The sequence below is a fragment of the Puma concolor genome, chromosome C2 (genome assembly GCF_028749965.1).
Source record: "Puma concolor isolate L17-30 chromosome C2, mPumCon1.1.hap2, whole genome shotgun sequence".
NCBI classification, from domain to species: Eukaryota; Metazoa; Chordata; class Mammalia; order Carnivora; family Felidae; genus Puma; species Puma concolor.
In genome coordinates, this window is record NC_141675.1 from 106,939,620 (window position 1) to 106,958,938 (window position 19,319).

General features: G+C 36.9%; 1 pseudogene; it reads right to left on the reverse strand.

Moving 5' to 3' along the window:
* Window positions 1-19,319, reverse strand: part of LOC147577478 (UPF0688 protein C1orf174 homolog) — a 63,290-nt pseudogene that overhangs the window by 23,039 nt on the left and 20,932 nt on the right.

The following is a 19,319-nucleotide window of genomic DNA, read 5'->3' on the forward strand; positions in this document are numbered from 1 at the left end:
TTTCTGGCCATTAGTCATATCCTGGGCCGGCAATATTCCAGTTGCTAAAGCCGTGCTCTCAAGAAAGCTATTCTTGAGGACCTGAGATGAGACTGACTGCTTCTACTATTTCTGCCATAATACTTCTATTTGTGCCAATTGACACATCACATTATATTGTAACTTAGTGTCAAAAAGTGTGGCCTATCTATCATAGCTCGTGTATAGCACATTGCCTGGCAGGTAAAAGCACCCCATAAATATTCTCCAATTGAGTAAATAAATGAAAGTTGGAGCCAAAGAAGAAAGAACAATCCTAGAGAGGGATATGTGAACAAACAGGAATAGAGATGTGGCATAACAACCACAGATAATTAATTCTTTAAAAGTATGTTTGCATTACAAGTTAGTCTGACACATACCCATGAGTAAACCTTGTGTAAATCTGCCCACATACGGCAGTATACGTGGTGATGGAGTGAAATGGGTTCTGAACAGAGGATGGGGTAATTTTTGAGAGAAAATATGTTATAAAGACCAGTTGGAGAAGGAATATAAATGCACTTTATCACAGATTGTTTTAAACGCATTAACACGCAAGGTGGCCAAGTGATATTTAAAGACTATGTAATTCTATATGCTTGTGTGTGTTTCTTTTTGAGGCATAATTTTAATGAAGCAAGTCTGATGAAATGTTATTTGGAAAACAATGATATAAAAAATGTATAAATTATTCAAATACCATTACCACAGTAAAAATTATGTGTGGTAAAGGGGAAACATCTCAAAATATTTCCAGAGTTTGTTTGGCGAAAGAATTATGGCCAACATTTTTAATACTATTTAGTGTTTTCCCAAAATTTTATTTACTAAGTATATATTGCCTTAGTCACTTACAAAGTTTCTGTCCTTTTTCTTGCCTGGATCAATTCAGTGAACTAATAAGATGTAGTTCACATAGCAACTGGACAGGTTGTATAACTCTTTCCCTGAGTAAACATAATTTAACCATTGACTGTTTTCAACATAACAGGACAATGAAACTCTATAGTAAAAGAATTGTTAAGGCCAAAACCAAACATATCATTATACCCTTAAAAAGAGCATTAATTATTATTACCAAAAAAAAAAAATTAATGCTTTAAGATACTTGCAGGCAGAGACCTGTAATTCTTTACTTCTCTATAACAATTATCTCCAAGGATGTGGACCACCCAAACATGTTGAATAAGAGTTGTCATCTATCCTTTTCCATATGCAAATGCACAATCATAATCATGCATATACAAACATAAATGCATAACACAGACATACTGCTAATGTCATATACAAGTCTGGAGCTCATATAAAGAACATTTAGTTGAACAAATAAGCTATAGCAGCTCCACATTCATACTCTGAGTTTGGGTCAATTGGAAAACCAAACACTTTACCTGTGAATGTATTTATATGAATAGATAGATAGATAATAGACGATAGATAGATAGATAGATAGATAGATAGATAGATAAGATATCTATCTTAAAATATGTCAGAATAGGGGTGTCTGGGTGGCTCAGTAGGTTAAGCCTCCAACTTCAGCTCAGGTCACGATCTCATCATCCATGAGTTCGAGCCCCGCATTGGGCTCAGAGCCTAGAGCCTGCTTTGGATTCTCTGTCTCCCTCTCTCTTTCCCTCCCTCACTTACTCTGTCTCTCTCTGTCTCTTAAAAGTGAATAAACCTTAAAAAAAAATCTCAGAATAAATATCTTTTGACTTTCATTAAAAAAAAAAGTGAGGTCTGGGGTACCTGGGTGGCTCAGTCGGTTAGGCGGCCGACTTCAGCTCAGGTCATGATCTCGCGGTCCGTGAGTTCGAGCCCTGCATCGGGCTCTGTGCTGACAGCTCAGAGCCTGGAGCCTGTTTCAGATTCTGTGTCTCCCTCTCTTTGACCCTCCCCCGTTCATGCTCTGTCTCTCTCTGTCTCAAAAATAAATAAACGTTGAAAAAAAAATTAAAAAAAAAAAAAAAGTGAGGTCACCAAGATTTTTGGTATTGCCACAACTTTTAAACTATCATCACTTTACTTTTAAGAATTGAGTTATAGAAGCTTTGAAATGAAATCTGATTATTTATTTAAAAGAAATAGCTATTGGTTCTGGTCATAACATCATAACTAAAATCGTAGTATCATTTCAGGCAAATGTGAAGTGTAAGATGGTCTGACTTACATTCACAGATTTTTGCTCACCAGCAAAATTACTAGAACATCAATTACCAGAACATCCTTCTTTTTAATTGGTTTTTAAATTGTAAATTTCTGTTATGACCATTCATTTGCAAAAAAGGAAAAAATCTTGAATTATAATAGCTTCTGTAATGCATTCTCCAGCCTTAATAATTAAATTTCAAACCCACAAAAATTAATTGGGTTTTATAAGGAAACATCATAGAAGTTAATGTTTTTAAAACATATAGAAGAAATAATGTAATGATGTTAAAATTTATCTTTGTGATTTAATTAGAAAATACACAACTATCAGTATATCATAACCAATCCATAGTAAAAATTAGAGCTTTACTTTTAGATTATGTGGTAAATATGAATTTTACTAAATTACTTTCATAAAACTTGTGACAATTGACTAACAAATAACAAATTAACTCCCAAATTTTAGTCATTTGACATCATAGAAGTTTGTTTTCTTACTCATGTGATAGATTCATTCTAGAGTTTATTGTTCCCACATACATGACTTTCCTCCATTTGGTGACTCAAGGATGCTGGGTTCTTCCACTTTATGCCTCCTCACCTCATAGGGTCTTGGAGTTCATCTGTATACACTGGGCAGATGTGCAGAAAAAGTGTAGGGAAACATACATACTTGGTAAATGCCTTGACCTAGAAGTCATATATTCCACCCACTCACACTCCACAAGCAAGAACTAACCACACAGTCCACTGATTTGCAAGAGGAGCTAGGAAATGTAGTCCCTGGCTCTGGAGTCACTTCCCAGTAAAAGCTCAATATTGAAGAAGGAAAGCACACATTTTGGGGAAACACATCATCCTATCTCCCACCCTAGCAGTGAAAATAACAATATTGTATTTATTTATTTTTTAATGTTTAATTACTTTTGAAAGAGAGAGACAGAGTGTGAGTGGGGAAGGGGCAAAGAGAGGGGGAGACACAGAATCTGAAGCAGGCTCCAGGCTCTGAGCTGTCAGCACAGAGCCCGACACAGGGTCAAACCCACAAGCATGAGATCATGACCTGAGCCGAAGTCGGACACTCAGCCGAATGAGCCACCCAGGCGCCCCAACAATATTTTATTAATATTTGCTTCCTTTGTGCCAGGCAAATTTGATGTGCTTAATATATATATCATTTAACAACCCTATGGGTGTAGGAAATATACTCCTATTTTACACATAAGGAAATAGGTACAGAGGATGCTCCAGAGTATTTTTTGCAAAAGATTTTATGATAGAAATTAAACCTTACTCTAATTTTTCATAAGACATGGCAAACTTCATTTACATCCAATAACAAAATTAAATGCGCCTATAAATACAGAGAATAAAGGTTTTATTTAAATTTGAAATATCAACAACGTCATGCAGCAACACCCCTTGCTCTTTTTACAACCAATCTCACTTTTTACATTTTCATACATGAAATGATTTCTTGCTTAGCAAGTATTTTCAAATGCTTCTTTTACCTAACAGATGTTCTATCACTATATCGTTTGTTTATATTGTGTAAAGAGATAATTACCAAAGAGAGTGAACAGTCCATTTTCTCTACAGTCCAGTACTTCTGATTTGGGCATTTTAACCTAAGGACTTTGATCATTTTTATCACTCTGCTTTAGAATTGAGCAAACCAAGAAAGATCTTACTATCCATTTGATGACGGAATAGCCTGCTTTAAATCATTAAAAAAAAAAAAAACCATTATTTTGGAATGACTGAAATTTGCAAAAATGCTGAAGTATCTTATAACAGACTGGTTACAGAATACTTAAGAGAACACACACATAAGGAAAGTATGAAATCATTATTTCTCCTTTTCATTTCTACACATTGTCATTTTTCATTCAATAGTTGATGTTAGCCAAATAATTAAACATCACTGCTTACAATGTTTGTAATTTTATGGTGTGTGGGATCTGTTAGGTTGCATTTGGCTGCATTCTACAAAGAACCCAACCGATGGGGGCCTAGTCAGTGAGCATGCTCATTTTTCTCATAGAACAGGTTGTCCGAGGGTGGCGGTCTAGACAATTGAAGCAGCTGCATGATGTTGTCGATTTATCAGGCTCCTACTTTCCTGTTCTTATCAACTTAGACACATAGTCTTTTATCCTCGTGATTGCAAGATTGATCTTACACCTCCAGTCATCATATCCCTGTTCCAGGCAGAAAGAAGTGGAAAATGCAAACGGCAAAATCCTTCATCCTGCCAAGATTTCGCCTTTCTGTTTTGGAAGGAACACCTTCCCCAGGGTCTTCTCATACATCCTACTCTCTGGTCCTGGGTCACAGAGCCACTTCTAGCTGCAAAGGAGTCTGTTTTTAGCTGGACATGTTATTAACTGAAACAAAAATCTAAGTTGTCTAAGAAAAAGGGCCCAGCTGATAGTGATGGATTTTGTTTGCTAAAACCCACATGTAACATTTTGACAATTTATTAAAGTTTACATTGAAAGTTAAGACAAAAGCATGCAACCAAATATTCCTTACTGAGAATAACTGATTCTCTTGTCATCTTTCAGATATTTGCAAATGAATTGCAAGGTTGCCTATTAATATATTATATGGTTTTTCAGAAATAATTGCATTGCCATTCTTTAAACTTCTGAAAAAGCTCATTTAACTCAGATAACACTTAGACTCCATGAAAACTTAACTTTGATTTTGGATAGGTTATTATGTCAGTTTTAAAGTGGATTTTATTGCTTTTAATAGTATTGTCAAATTTTATCAAAATGTGTGGGATGTTATATATCTTAGGCTCTATGTTTTGAGGAACCTGCTATGTTCTGTTGCTGACATTCAGTATGTACCAAATGTTCACAGTGTGGTATATTAGTATGCAGAGAGGAAAGATACACATTATTATAATTCCATTTTCATTGCCTTTTTAAAGCCTTTTTCCTGCTTTAGTCTGGAAAATAAGAGCAAGTTCATCTTACATTTCATAGAAACATCATGACTACATTTTCACAAGATAGAAACAAGTGTACTTGTTTCACAAGTGTACATTATCCTGTGAAAATCTAAAAAAACAATACTGGTTGAAGGTGTTACAAAACTGTATGCTGAAATTTATAAAGATACAGTTTTGAGATAATCTCCGAGTTTTAGAGTGTATGCCAAAATACGTTTTGTCATCAAGGTTGATTGAGACCTAACTACACTTACAAGCCTGGTCTAATTACTGCTTACCTGTAGTGGAGAGATGGGGGTTTCATCTCATCTCAACTCTGAATTCTTGTTTGGCCTTTAGGAGGCCTTCCTTGAGCAAATACAAATTAAAAGAAGAAGAAGAAGAAGAAGAAGAAGAAAAAGAAGAAGAAGAAGAAGAAGAAGAAGAAGAAGAAGAAGAGGAGGAGGAGGAGGAAGAGGAAGAAGAGGAAGAAACAAACAAAAAACCAGGAAGATGAATTGATTTTATTAATAAGAAGTGGTGCTTCATTTCTGCTTATACCTTGAGAAATCCTTCTTTCTTGAAAATAGAGAAATTGTCATTAGGTAGCTCTAGGTAAAGCCTTAGGAAAAACCATTGTAATTATTTTTTTATTCATGTTTGATTCAAATAGTAGGGGTAATGTTTTTATTTATTCTTCAGATAGTGGGAAAAATGTGTTGTCAATGATGAGCAGCCTGTCTTCACGCTTAATTTATTTATTTTTTTAAGAGAGAGTGTGCACGTGTCGGGGAGGGGGCAGAGGAAGAGAGAGAGAGAATCTTAAGCAGGCTCCATGCCCGGTGCAGAGCCCATCGTGGAGCTTGGTCCCAGGACTGTGGGATCATGACCTGAGCTGAAATCAAGAGTTGGGCCCTCAACCAATTGAGCTACCCAGGTACCCCCAAGTTTAATTCTTCATAGATATTTTATAATATTTTTCCTTAGGGGCACCTGGGTGGCTCAGTCGATTGAACATCCGACTTCGGCTCAGGTCATGATCCCGCAGCTTGTGAGTTCGAGCTCCATGTCGGGCTCTGTGCTGACAGCTCAGAGTCTGGAGCCTGCTTCAGATTCTGTGTCTCCCTCTCTCTCTGCCCCTCCCCCGCTCACATTCTGTCTCTCTCCCTCAAAAATAAATAAATATTTTGTAAAAATTAAAATATTTTTCCTTATAACTAATACTTAAATAATCTTTTTTAGCTTGGGTAAAAACTTAATCTTAGAACTATGAGAATATATCAAATTTGGTCATTTTAGTCAACTGAAATTTTTCCCTTGGTTGTAGCTGAATATTCATTACCGTGCATTGCTCTGCATATAAATAGTGTACTTATTAGTTGTCATTAGTTTTCCTGCATGTATTTACATGGACACAATAGAAGGACACTAATGCCATTTGTTAAGTGTTTTTAATATGTCAAGCCATATTTTAAGTAATGCACATAAATTATCTTATGTGATTCTTACAGCACTTCCATAGAGTAAGTACCATTGTAACATCCATTTTCCAGATAAAAAAAACAAGACTAAGAGGACTAAAACGACTTGACCACAGCTTGCAAGAGTCAGAATCAGGATTTCAACGCAAACAGAAAACCAGGAACATTTACATTTAATCAACCTAATTCAATAACAGCGTTCACATGAGTCAGGAGTAGTGTGTGACAAGAAATATGGCTACTGATTTTGAAATCATCTCCTTACTGCTGATATACGAGTTATATTGTGAGATTTTTGCTTAATCTTAAGCTGGAATCAGGTTTAAAAAATATCTAGAGGAATCGATTATGACAAGGAGAATGGTGCTTGATTTTTAAATCACAAAGACAAGGGAGACGCTGTTTCTTTCTTTCCTTTTTTTAAACACGATGTTACATTTTATTTTTTTAATTAATTAATTAATTAATTAATTAAAGTAATCTTTACACCCAATGTGGGGCTCTCACTCATGACCCTTAGATCAAGAGTCACAAGCTATTCCAACTGAGCCAGCCAGGTGCCCCAGGGATGCCTTTTCTAAAGAGTTCAGATTTTAATCAAAGTTTACACTAAGGTACCCGGATTCTAAGAAAAATCAGGGAAATGTGCATAATAGAAATTGTTCAGCAGGTATGAATATGTGCTAGTATAGATCAATACCTCTTCCTAATCAAGTGACTTTGGGAGTACTCTCTGGATTCTGGAGGTGGGTGGGGCAAGAGGAAAATGGGGTAGCATAAGGAGACCCTACAGCAATTCAACAAGCTAAACAAAAGTTGTTTTATTTGCTGTTTCTCAGAAGTCCAGATTGATATCCTACCAGATTCTAGGACTAATTCTAAAATTAAATCATATCTTGATGTATCTTCTGGTCCTACACAGACCTCCACAGTGTTAGTAGGGTAGTAAGGAGACAAGGATCTGCTACCATCATCCATCAGGCAGGCGGCTCAGACTGGTACCAAGGCATCTCAGTTTCCAATAGCTTTCATCACAGACCTTAGCCTGGGGAAACATTTAATTTTGGAAGCCTCTGGGTAATTTTCCCATGTTACTGGAAGAGTGAAAAACCAAAAGCTTCGTGCCTTGGTTTGTTTGCCCAGACTAGGAACTGTGACATTAGATTCAATCCCCTTTGACTTAACTGCCTCATCCCCGACTCCTAGTCCTCTAAATTGGGATTTACTGATCTGTGAATGTCACAACACGACCAGTAAAATACAAAACAGATTTGCTGCAGAAAGGTTGGAGACAGAGCTCACATTTTCTAGATGTAGAGAAATAAAGGGAAAGACTGTCAAAGATGCACAGCAAAATATTTTTCCAACATGATTTAATGTGTGTGTATATGCATGTGTGTTTATTTTTAAGCAATTTGAAAAAAAGTTAAGTAGAAATAAAGCAATTAGGAAAAAAAAGTAAATAGAGCAAAAATTGAGAAGGAAAGTTTTTGAGTTCTACATTGCATATGGCTGGTTTACTTTACTAAGAAATTCCAGTTTATATTGAATTAAAGGATTAACGAATGAGGAATAATACATTTATTTAAAGTTAAGCTCATTTAGTAACTAAGTTCATTTATTTCTTTTCATAAAGTTCTCTTTATATATTGCTTACAATGTCAGGATAATTGAGTTCAATCCTGGTTGTGCTATGTGGTATAGCCATTAACCACATGTAGCATTTAAATTTGAATTTTCATTAATTAAAAGTAAGTAAAATTTAAGACAGAGTTCCTCAGTAGCATTAGCCATCTTTCAAGTAGCCACATGTAGCTATGTTATTAGAGAGCCAAGAGAAATCACATCCATATTTGCTAAAGGTCCAGTTGGACTGGTACAGTGAAAACAGCATGGGCTCTAATTTGAGACAAACCATGGTTTTTATCTTCAGGTGTAACACTTAAGCACAAGCTAATTGATTTAACTGAGCCACAATTTTAATTTTTAATACACACATGACATTTTGTACTTTGTGTCAATGTTAGGATTTAACTTTCTAACAGCCTTAGGTCAGGAAATCTCAGTGTAAGGCATCAATAATGATGTGAGATGGAGGTAAGCATGGGTTCTGCAAGCAGAATGGCCTGGGTCTGCACTAAGTTGTACTAATTACCAGCCACATTATTTGATTGGACTGCTTAGTTTTATAAATCATGGTTTCTTTAAATCAGGATAATACCACCTACTTCATAAGGGTGCTGGAACAATTAAAGAATTAACCTCAAAAAAAATACAAGTATAATAATTTGCGTAGTGCATGGTTCCCAGTCAATATTTAACAAATGTAAACTAAGAAGTGTTCAAAATGATAGTTACCTATCAAACCCAAGGCAAATTTGTATGCTACAAAGTAAGTTCCATAAGTTCTATAAATCAAAATATAAAACTATAAGATGCTGCCAAATATATAAGTAACACTATTAGTAATAATTGTCACTGCTGATGTTATTAGGGAGTGGGATATTCCATTAATCCTACTCAGCTGTTACTAAGATAAAGTCTTTTTCTCAACATATTCCTGACGTCAGTGTCTGAAATAACACTTTTTATCTCATAAATTACCTTTACCTAATAATTAATGAGGTGTTAAGTTAATGTTAAAATAAACTCAATAGAGTTTCTTTAGGTTCCTTTTTTATAATTTCACTTTTAACTAAATAAACTTTCTTCTTGCCATATACCAAGGCATCTTAACAGGTAGTGGTCTGTTTCCACACAGTATCTCAACTTTGAAATATGACACTCACTATTGGTTTCATGATCACAAAGACTTAAATTTTAAAGTGGTGCAAGGATTACAATTTTTTGTTTTTAGATGCTTTCACACGTGCACATTCAGTTTATTCCACAGAAAAGCCTTCAAGGGCTTTAAATTCTGTTTGGAAAAGCCTTAAAACTTAAAAATAAAGATTTGCATGCATTGGTTGGTTTGTGGCTTTACCACCACGATTTTCATGTGGGAAGATTCTTTAAAGATTGTATTTAAACCTTATGCTATAAACTTTCATATTCTCATTTTAATCTATAAATCTTTTATTCTGTAGCACTATATTAAGCATACTTGTTTGTGTGTGTATGCATACAGCTTGGAGCAATGAATTATACAAAAGGTATTTAAGGTAAAAACAAAAATAGGTGAATATCTGCCTAGTAAAAAAGTCTCAGCCCTTACATAGTTTACATATAGAGACTATTTAAAATGGAAAATGAAATCTGCTTTTGGGGTGCCTGGATGGCTCAGTCGGTTGAATGTCCCATTTTTGATTTCAGTTCAGGTCCTGATGTCACAGTCTATGAGATCGAGCCCCAAGTCATCCTCTGCCCTGACATGGAGCCCGTTTGAGATTCTCTCTCTTGTGCACTCTCTCTCTCTCTCTCTCTCTCTCAAACTAAGTAAATAAACATTAAATATGTATATTATATATGTATTGTAAATATAGTAGGGGGTGCCCAGGTGGCTCTGTTGATTGAGGATCCCATTCAATTTCAGCTTAGGTTATGATCCCTGGGTCCTGGGATTGAGCCCCACATCAGGCTCAGTGCTGAGCATGGAACCTTCTTGAGATTCTTTCTCTCTCTCCCTTTCTCCGTCCCTCCCTCTGCCCCTCTCTCCCACTGGTGCTCTCTCTCTCTCTCTCTCTCTCTCTCTCTCTCAAAATAAAATAAAATGAAGTAAAATAAAATGTTAAAAAAATGGAGTCTTACTGGAAAATATGTACAAAGCACTTGGTAAGGTATATGTATAGTTGTTAAAAATATTTATTTTTTAAACTCAATTTTAGTGTTTTTACAGAAAAGAAAAAGGGGCACCTGGGCAACTCAGTCAGTTAAGCATCTGACTTCAGCTCAGGTCATGATCTCACAGTCATGGATTTGAGCCCCACATCAGGCTCTGTGCTGACAGCTCAGAGCCTGGAGCCTGCTTCTGATTCTGTGTCTCCCTCTCTCTCTGCCCCTCCCCCACCTCATGCTCTGTTTTTTCTCTCTCTCTCAAAAATAAATAATAAACATTAAAAATTTTTTAAAAAGAAAAAACATCTGTGGTGTTAGCAATTCAAAATTACAGTTTCTAGGTAGACTACCACAGAAATAAATATAATCAATACCATGACAAGTTGTCTTAGCTTAAAGTTTTAAGAACATTCGTGGTTAACATCCTCAAGAAATAGTTGAAATATTCATTGAGGTAAAAGGTAACTGTTGCAGTGAAAGCCAACTTAAAGTTTTCCAGAGCTACTATTTTCATGTTTATGGTGTATATTATTAATTTAGATAAACTTCATCTTTCTCTAGTCTTTGATCAGTTTATGAATTGCATGTTATCTTCATGTACGAAAAGCACAAATTTTAAACAAGTGTTTGTACTTGTTGTTCCTAGGTCATAGTTTTAAAATCCTGCGCCTATCATTTTGTCAGTTTTGAAACAAATGAAGTACCCTTAAAAGGCAAAGGAGGCAGACTTCATAAAATCTCCTTTTTGGGGCTGTCTTTTCAAAAACAGTCATGGAAAAACTCTGAAAGGAAGATATAAAATACATAACAAAATATGTACCTTTTCCTAAACTAATGCTACATAGAGAAAGGAGAAAGAAATGAAGTGATTTGTTAAATATATCTATTAAACATCATTTGTGTCCAAAGCCCTGATGTAATCACTGTAGTCTATACAATGAAAAATAAGAGAATCCCTGCATATAAGAAAGTAGTCTAGAGAAGGAAAGTTGAATGTATGCTTGAAGGACAGAAAGTAATAGGAGGAAAGTATTACAGATAATGTCCTAGAAGTGGTAAAAATAAAACATGTACAGGGAACACAAAATATTTCAGCTTGCTTGGAATATAGGATGTGAAAATGAGAATGTTTAGAGATAATTAAGAAGATATTCATTGAGTCAAGATCATAGAGTACCTGCCTGCTCTATTCTGTATTGAATAGACAGTCAGGAATCCCAAAATCATTTTGATCATAGGAGCGACATGAGAAGTGTTGTTTGAAGACTAAAGAAAGATTGGGACAAGAAAAGATTAGATGCAGAACCCAACTGGGTGATTTGACAACACCTAGAGACAGATGGGGAGGGCCTGAAGCAGGAAAGAGCAGTAATGGCAATGAGAAGGCTTATGGAAATGTACTCTGGGGTAGAATCCATGATACTAGCAAATAATCAGGTAGAGGTAGCAAAAGAGAGAGAGAAGCCAAGAACATCTTAAAATTTGAGCCTGGGGTCTAGTAGATAATGGTAACACCAATAAAATTAGAGAACTCATAAATATAAGCATTTTGGGGGTGAACTGATGTGTTGACATGCTGAGCTTAATTTTTGTACATACTTCTAGCAAATATTTATTGATATCCGATCATGTGCCAGAAACAGAGCTAAATACTAGGGATAAAATGCTGAGAACAGATTATAATCTATTGAGGAAAACAGCTGGGCTCTTTGATAATACACAAACAAATATAAACAGTGTAACAAATGTGACAAGCACTATAAAGGGAGATACCTAATTACACTTGAGGCTACAATAAAAGAAGTACTTGTGGTGCTTTGGGGGAAATATTCCTCCCAATAAAATGGCACTTAATTTGAAATCTGAAGGGTTAATAGTGACAGTCAAATAGAAGAAGAGGCCAGCAAAGGTCCTTCTAAAGCAGAGTGTGTGTGTGTGTGTGTGTGTGTGTGATGTAGAAACAACTGCCATTACTGCTACAGCACCTTGTGGAGAAAAAGAGGATGGTATGTATGAAAAATGGGAAGATAGTTATGTCACTGAAGTTGAGTGAAAGAAGTGAAAGTAGGATCCTAGGTAAGGGGGCAAAAAACAGCTAATCCATGCATATCCTTATAGTCTATTTCAAGGATCTGTCACCGTAACAGCATTAGGATGACATTGAAAATGTTTAAACATGAAAGTATCTTAATCAGAGGGTGAGATGGTAACACAGACTAACGTGCTGATGGGAAATAGGGGAGTAGCAAACACATTTAAGAAACATTTCAGAGGGAAAAAGAGTAGCATTTTATGATGGATTGAAAATTACACATTCAGAGGAAAGAATGGTCAGGGTGACTTCTATATTTTTGTATTATCCAATGGGATGGATGAGATAAGAGTCAGCGGAAAAGGTCCACATAAAAGGAGGAAGCTACAAACTGAGTTTTGGACTTTTGCAATTTAAGGCACCAAGGGGATTTCCAAACAGATACATCCATAGCCATTAAAATAGAAGGATAGATATTCCTGAAGTAGGTGAAAAATGGAGGTAAAGACTTGAGTCACCAGCAGGGAAGCAATAGTCGAAGCTATTAGAGTAGATGAAATCTGAAAATAAATACAGAATTAGAAGAGGAAACCAAAGGCAGAACTTTAAAAACTATTCACATGAGAAAACAAAAGGAAGAACTCTATGGGAAGGTGGCAGGAAAGGAATAATCAGAGACTGGAGTAGAATTTGAATAATGAAACATTGTGGAGGTTCGTGAAGGTGTAATTATACATTGTTCATGTATAATCCCTGTTATTTATTTAATGATATGAACAGCATCAAAATGTGCAAACATTGCCTTTGTTTGTCTCATAGATGCCCTTTCCCCACCATGCAACACACACATGGGCGTGCGCATGTGCGCAGGTACACACACACACACACACACACACACACACACACACACACACATCTTCTCCCCTATGTTAGGTAGGTATGAGTAAATGCTTATGAGAGTTTCTCTATGTTTTCCTCAACACTGGGTCTTTATTTAAATGATTAGATTCTTGCTATATTCTTTTGAGAGCTGAAATTTTTTTAAATAAGTATGAGATTATTTCTAGCATCAACTATCAAAAAATTATAGCTATTGTTTGAGCTTAACTTGTTGAAATAGTGTGGCATAGGGCCAGTTTAACTCAACAATGGACGGTATCAGCATTCAACAACAAAGCCATGGGCTTACATGAAAACTATAAAAGGATACTTGCTGTATTGTTCTTGCCCTTGGAATGCTCCTTCCTTCCTTTCCTGTTTTGTTGCTGCCATAGGATGTCAGCTCAAATTTACTGTCATTGTTTTCATTTGGCCAATGAATATCATGAAATGTAGTAGGCACTTAACCTTGTATGAGTCCACAAGCAGGCAGTCTGAAGTCTCACTCCTCTTAGGATATTCAGATTGTCTGAATGTTCTTGGAATACAAATGTGACAGTGAGGTCCTTCGTTTTTCCCAACTGAAATGTACCTTTCAGAATGGCTTTGCATCTCATACAAAATTTACAGATTTTAGGAAATACAATAGGCCTTCTCACAAATTTTCAAAAGTAGTCTACAGATCCTGAAATTCTATAAAATTTCCCTAAAAACAAAGACCTTTTTTTTCATGGGAAATAAGCCTAAGGCAAGATTTCTTAACCTCAGCACTGTTGGATTTTGGACTAGATCATTCTTCCTTGTAGGGGTTTGTCCTGTGCATTGTAGGATAGTTAGTGGTATCCCTGGCTTCTGTTCTCTAGATGCAGGCGGTACTCCCTCCTCCCAAGTTCTGAAATTAAACACTTCTCCAAACAATGATAAATGTCCCCTGGGAGGCAATATCATCAGGTCGAGAACGACTGCTAAAGAAAAGGGCCTTAATGCAAAGTAAAACTGAGTAGAGGGGCACCTGGGTAGCTCAGTCGGTTGAGAGCCCAACTTGGGCTCAGGTCATGATCTCACAGTTTGTGAGTTTGAACCCCACGTCGGGCTCTGTGCTGACAGCTCAGAGCCTGGAGCCTGCTTCAGATTCCTTGTCTCCCTCTCTGCTTCTCCCCTGCTCACACTCTCTCTCTCTCTCTCAAAAATAAATAAACATTGAAAAAAAAATTTTTTTTCCTTTTTTTTTAATTTTATTTTATTTTTTTTTTGTTATATATGAAATTTATTGTCAAATTGGTTTCCATACAACACCCAGTGCTCATCCCAAAATGTGCCCTCCTCAGTACCCATCACCCACCCTCTCCTCCCTCCCACCCCCCATCAACCCTTAGTTTGTTCTCAGTTCTCAACAGTCTCTTATGCTTTGGCTCTCTCCCACTCTAACCTCTTTTTTTTTTTTTTTGTTCCCCTCCCCCATGGGTTTTTCTTAAGTTTCTCAGGATCCACATAAGAGTGAAACCATATGGTATCTGTCTTTCTCTGTATGGCTTATTTCACTTAGCATCACACTCTCCAGTTCCATCCACGTTGCTACAAAAGGCCATATTTCATTTTTTCTCATTGCCACGTAGTACTCCATTGTGTATATAAACCACAATTTCTTTATCCATTCATCAGTTGATGGACATTTAGGCTCTTTCCATAATTTGGCTATTGTTGAGAGTGCTGCTATGAACATTGGGGTACAAGTGCCCCTATGCATCAGTACTCCTGTGTCCCTTGGATAAATTCCTAGCAGTGCTATTGCTGGGTCATAGGGTAGGTCTATTTTTAATTTTCTGAGGAACCTCCACACTGCTTTCCAGAGCGGCTGCACCAATTTGCATTCCCACCAACAGTGCAAGAGGGTTCCCGTTTCTCCACATCCTCTCCAGCATCTATAGTCTCCTGATTTGTTCATTTTGGCCACTCTGACTGGCGTGAGGTGATACCTGAGTGTGGTTTTGATTTGTATTTCCCTGATAAGGAGCGACGCTGAACATCTTTTCATGTGCCTGTTGGCCATCCGGATGTCTTCTTTAGAGAAGTGTCTATTCATGTTTTCTGCCCATTTCTTCACTGGGTTATTTGCTTTTCGGGTGTGGAGTTTGGTGAGCTCTTTATAGATTTTGGATACTAGCCCTTTGTCCGATATGTCATTTGCAAATATCTTTTCCCATTCCGTTGGTTGCCTTTTAGTTTTGTTGGTTGTTTCCTTTGCTGTGCAGAAGCTTTTGATCTTCATAAGGTCCCAGTAATTCACTTTTGCTTTTAATTCCCTTGCCTTTGGGGATGTGTCGAGGAAGAGATTGCTACGGCTGAGGTCAGAGAGGTCTTTTCCTGCTTTCTCCTCTAAGGTTTTGATGGTTTCCTGTCTCACATTCAGGTCCTTTATCCATTTTGAGTTTATTTTTGTGAATGGTGTGAGAAAGTGGTCTAGTTTCAACCTTCTGCATGTTGCTGTCCAGTTCTCCCAGCACCATTTGTTAAAGAGACTGTCTTTTTTCCATTAGATGTTCTTTCCTGCTTTGTCAAAGAGTAGTTGGCCATACGTTTGTGGGTCTAGTTCTGGGGTTTCTATTCTATTCCATTGGTCTATGTGTCTGTTTTTGTGCCAATACCATGCTGTCTTGATGATGACAGCTTTGTAGTAGAGGCTAAAGTCTGGGATTGTGATGCCTCCTGCTTTGGTCTTCTTCTTCAAAATTCCTTTGGCTATTCGGGGCCTTTTGTGGCTCCATATGAATTTTAGGATTGCTTGTTCTAGTTTCGAGAAGAATGCTGGTGCAATTTTGATTGGGATTGCATTGAATGTGTAGATAGCTTTGGGTAGTATTGACATTTTGATAATATTTATTCTTCCAATCCATGAGCAGGGAATATCTTTCCATTTCTTTAAATCTTCTTTAATTACCTTCATAAGCTTTCTATAGTTTTCAGCATACAGATCCTTTACATCTTTGGTTAGATTTATTCCTAGGTATTTTATGCTTCTTGGTGCAATTGTGAATGGGATCAGTTTCTTTATTTGTCTTTCTGTTGCTTCATTGTTAGTGTATAAGAATGCAGCTGATTTCTGTACATTGATTTGGTATCCTGCAACTTTGTTGAATTCATGTATCCATTCTAGCAGACTTTTGGTGGAGTCTATCGGATTTTCCATGTATAATATCATGTCATCTGCAAAGAGCAAAAGCTTGACTTCATCTTTGCCAATTTTGACGCCTTTGATTTCCTTTTGTTGTCTGATTGCTGATGCTAGAACTTCCAGCACTATGTTAAACAACAGCAGTGAGAGTGGGCATCCCTGTCGTGTTCCTGATCTCAGGGAAAAAGCTCTCAGTTTTTCCCCGTTGAGGATGATGTTAGCTGTGGGCTTTTCATAAATGGCTTTTATGATCTTTAAGTATGTTCCTTCTATCCCGACTTTCTCAAGAGTTTTTATTAAGAAAGGGTGCTGGATTTTATCAAAGGCCTTTTCTGCATCGATTGACAGGATCATATGGTTTTTCTCTTTTTTTTTGTTAATGTGATGTATCACGTTGATTGATTTGCGAATGTTGAACCAGCCCTGCATCCCAGGAATGAATCCCACTTGATCATGGTGAGTAATTCTTTTTATATGCCATTGAATTCGATTTGCTAGTATCTTATTGAGAATTTTTGCATCCATATTCATCAGGGATGTTGGCCTGTAGTTCTCTTTTTTTACTGGGTCTCTGTCTGGTTTAGGAATCAAAGTAATACTGGCTTCATAGAATGAGTCTGGAAGTTTTCCTTCCCTTTCTATTTCTTGGAATAGCTTGAGAAGGATAGGTATTATCTCTGCTTTAAACGTCTGTTAGAACTCCCCTGGGAAGCCATCTGGTCCTGGACTCTTATTTTTTGGGAGATTTTTGATAACCGATTCAATTTCTTCGCTGGTGATGGGTCTGTTCAAGCTTTCTATTTCCTCCTGATTGAGTTTTGGAAGAGTGTGGGTGTTCAGGAATTTGTCCATTTCTTCCAGGTTGTCCAATTTGTTGGCATATAATTTTTCATAGTATTCCCTGATAATTGTTTGTATCTCTGAGGGATTGGTTATAATAATTCCATTTTCATTCATGATTTTATCTATTTGGGTCATCTCCCTTTTCTTTTTGAGAAGCCTGGCTAGAGGTTTGTCAATTTTGTTTATTTTTTCAAAAAACCAACTCTTGGTTTCGTTGATCTGCTGTACAGTTTTTTTAGATTCGATATTGTTTATTTCTGCTCTGATCTTTATTATTTCTCTTCTTCTGCTGGGTTTAGGCTGCCTTTGCTGTTCTGCTTCTAGTTCCTTTAGGTGTGCTGTTAGATTTTGTATTTGGGATTTTTCTTGTTTCTTGAGATAGGCCTGGGTTGCAATGTATTTTCCTCTCGGGACTGCCTTTGCTGCGTCCCAAAGCGTTTGGATTGTTGTATTTTCATTTTCGTTTGTTTCCATCTATTTTTTAATTTCTTTTCTAATTGCCTGGTTGACCCACTCATTCGTTAGTAGGGTGTTCTTTAACCTCCACGCTTTTGGAGGTTTTCCAGACTTTTTTCTGTGGTTGATTTCAAGCTTCATAGCATTGTGGTCTGAAAGTATGCATGGTATGATTTCAATTCTTGTAAACTTATGAAGGGCTGTTTTGTGACCCAGTATATGATCTATCTTGGAGAATGTTCCATGTGCACTCGAGAAGAAAGTATATTCTGTTGCTTTGGGATGCAGAGTTCTAAATATATCTGTCAAGTCCATCTGATCCAATGTCTCATTCAGGGCCCTTGTTTCTTTATTGACCGTGTGTCTAGATGATCTATCCATTTCTGTAAGTGGGGTGTTAAAGTCCCCTGCAATTACCACATTCTTCTCAATAAGGTTGCTTATGTTTATGAGTAATTGTTTTATATATTTGGGCGCTCCGGTATTCGGCGCATAGATATTTATAATTGTTAGCTCTTCCTGATGGATAGACCCTGTCACTATTATATAATGTCCTTCTTCATCTCTTGTTACAGCCTTTAATTTAAAGTCTAGTTTGTCTGATATAAGGATGGCTACTCCAGCTTTCTTTTGGCTTCCAGTAGCATGATAAATAGCTCTCCATCCCCTCACTCTCAATCTAAAGGTGTCCTCAGGTCTAAAATGAGTCTCTTGTAGACAGCAAATAGATGGGTCTTGTTTTTTTATCCATTCTGATACCCTATGTCTTTTGGTTGGCGCATTTAATCCATTGACATTCAGTGTTATTATAGAAAGATATGGGTTTAGAGTCATTGTGATGTCTGTATGTTTTATGCTTGTAGTGATGTCTCTGGTACTTTGTCTCACAGGGTCCCCCTTAGGATCTCTTGGAGGGCTGGTTTAGTGGTGACAAATTCCTTCAGTTTTTGTTTGTTTGGGAAGACCTTTATCTCTCCTTCTATTCTAAATGACAGACTTGCTGGATAAAGGATTCTCGGCTGCATATTTTTTCTGTCTAGCACACTGAAAATCTCGTGCCAATTCTTTCTGGCCTGCCAAGTTTCAAAAGAGAGATCAGTCACGAGTCTTATAGGTCTCCCTTTATATGTGAGGGCACGTTTACCCCTTGCTGCTTTCAGAATTTTCTCTTTATCCTTGTATTTTGCCCCTTTCACTATGATATGTCGTGCAGAAGATCGATTCAAGTTACGTCTGAAGGGAGTTCTCTGTGCCTCTTGGATTTCAATGCCTTTTTCCTTCCCCAGTTCAGGGAAGTTCTCAGCTATTATTTCTTCAAGTACCCCTTCAGCACCTTTCCCTCTCTCTTCCTCCTCTGGGATACCAATGATGCGTATATTATTTCTTTTTAGTGTATCACTTAGTTCTCTAAGTCTCCTGTCATACTCCTGGATTTTTTTATCTCTCTTTTTCTCAGCTTCCTCTTTTTCCATAACTTTATCTTCTAGTTCACCTATTCTCTCCTCTGCCTCTTCAATCCGAGCCGTGGTGGTTTCCATTTTGTTATGCATTTCGTTTAAAGCGTTTTTT